This window comes from Piliocolobus tephrosceles, chromosome 1 (assembly GCF_002776525.5).
Source record: "Piliocolobus tephrosceles isolate RC106 chromosome 1, ASM277652v3, whole genome shotgun sequence".
NCBI lineage: Eukaryota > Metazoa > Chordata > Mammalia > Primates > Cercopithecidae > Piliocolobus > Piliocolobus tephrosceles.
This window is the reverse complement of record NC_045434.1, coordinates 139,699,761-139,702,059: the sequence shown is the minus strand read 5'-3', so window position 1 is coordinate 139,702,059 and position 2,299 is coordinate 139,699,761. Positions and strand designations below refer to the sequence as shown.

At 39.1% G+C, this 2,299-nt stretch overlaps 1 pseudogene across 1 annotated transcript; it reads left to right on the top strand.

The window, feature by feature from the left end:
* The first annotated feature begins 1,389 nt into the window (after positions 1-1,389).
* Positions 1,390-1,788, top strand: LOC111539536 (annotated as a pseudogene). The gene has a single exon (XR_002730707.2). The product of XR_002730707.2 is annotated as a 60S ribosomal protein L37 pseudogene (transcript).
* Positions 1,789-2,299: the final 511 nt, after the last annotated feature.

Genomic DNA, 2,299 nt, shown 5'->3' with positions numbered 1-2,299 from the left:
GTAAAATTTCTTTCCTTTACAAGGGCAGAGGTAATCGGTTGCTTTGATCCCTCATGAGGACCTTATTAAATGTAGTTTCTAAAACAATAAAATGATATACAAATTTAATGAGGTGCAATCTCTAGATGACAGCATTTTTCCTGGAACACCAATATGTTCAACTCAAAGAGCATCTCCAGCAGTTAGCCCTCTCTATTTAATTTCTAGGTGGCAACAGTGAAGCTGCTGTTTCATTCATCATAGTGTTGAGAGCACATGGCATTTGTCTTTGCTGGAAAAGCTGCTCTGGAATATGGTAATGCTCAGAGGCCCTGAGTGCCTGCCTTACTGCTTCAGCTCCTTCTTCTGTTCAGTCATCCAGGGTGAGAGATCGTGCTCAGAGTTATAAAATCAAGGAGAAAATCCACTCAAACGATCTTTTGGAACCACTGAAATAGAAAGCTGAAATGGAAATCTAAAATAGAAACTTCCAAAGACTTTTCCTGGGACGTTTCACGGACCCATTGAAAAAACACCCATTTGCTTCTGCTCTATCTAGATGGCGTGTAGTCTACTAGAGTGGCTTCTAAATCTGGCTGCACCTTGAATCACCTGAGAACTTTTAAAATGAAGTTCTAGGTTGCTGTACTGCAGCAGGAACTATGAAACCATTATGTATGAGGGTGAGACCCAAGAATTTAGTTTGTGGAGCTTATCCAGTCTGTCTGGCACCAGCATGCTGACTACAGCATGGGAGAAAAATGGAGCACCTTATGTGGCAAGAGGTGATCCCCTTAGAAATAGCTATATTCCTACTCAGTTTGGAGAAGTGTGCAAATTCTGTGTGTCATTTAAGACAGCTGCTGCCAATCCATGGTCAGCTATGGATATTGTGGCCTGTTTAATTAGCTAGTTGTCATCATGGATGATCAATGATATTTTCTTTTAAATGAAGCATCTTTGGCCATTTGTATAATATCATTTGCAACCACAGTTTACTCACTTGTTAGATAAAATGCTGTATTTTGCAAAACGAAAACCAACATCCTTACATATAAGAGTACAGACTGAAAGTAAATGACGTGTACAAAAAGGCAAGAAGGGAAAAGATTAAAGTCTCTTTGACATGAATAGATTATATGCTCCTGGAGAACTGATTTGCACTTCTCTGATCCTCGGTATCTTTATCAGTAAAGGGACAGCCAGGAAGAAAGTGTAAGAGAGGATTGTAGTTGCTGCTTCAAAAGGGAGGGAAGAACAAATATTTATTGAGTGCATATAATAGCATAACAGACTCATCGTTTGGTGTCTTTACAGGTATCAACTCATAATCTTTACAATGGCATCAAAAAATTTTTTTTAATAGTCTCATTAATACGGACGAGTAGAGGGCTAATTAAGAGTTCTAGGGATGGTCTCTCTGGTCTCGGCTGCAGAAGCGAGATGACGAAGGGAACGTCATCGTTTGGAAAGCGTCGCAATAAGACGCACACATTGTGCCGCAGCTGTGGCTCTAAGGCCTACCACCTTCAGAAGTCGACCTGTGGCAAATGTGGCTACCCTGCCAAGCGCAAGAGAAAGTATAACTGGAGTGCCAAGGCTAAAAGACGAAATACCACCGGAACTGGTCGAATGAGGCACCTAAAAATTGTATACCGCAGATTCAGGCATGGATTCCGTGAAGGAACAACACCTAAACCCAAGAGGGCAGCTGTTGCAGCATCCAGTTCATCTTAAGAATGTCAGCGATTAGTCATGCAATAAATGTTCTGGTTTTGAAAAATACAAAAAAAAAAAAAAAAAAAAAAAGAGTTCTAGGGATGGAAGATGGGATACACATATTTATATTTTCTCTCCTGAAATCCTACTAATATTATAGTAAAGTGAGTGTTTAAAAGTAAAAAGAGGAAGAAATAGACAACTCCCAAAATTTAGAAGCTAGAAGCTAACAGGTGAATGGTAATTGACTTAACGTATTCCAGAAAGTTGCATCATAAAACAACTGTGACAAATTCTAATAAGCAAAACTACATATACCACAGAACCCATAAAAGGTACTAAAATAGGATACTACAGGTATTTCTGAAATAGTGTTTAAGGTTGGTGCTAAAAAAGAATTATCAGTTGAAAGTCGTATATGAAGTAGTCACCCTTATCAATCCTATTATTGTGTGTAGTTAGACAACTGTTCCTCCTCAACCTGGGAGAAGAATGGAAATTTCTTCTCTGAAGAGGGAATAAGGAACCGACTGTGGGCAAGAGGTTTAGTTGAGAGTAAAAGTCCTGTATTGAAAGTACAGATATTAAACGGAAGATTACA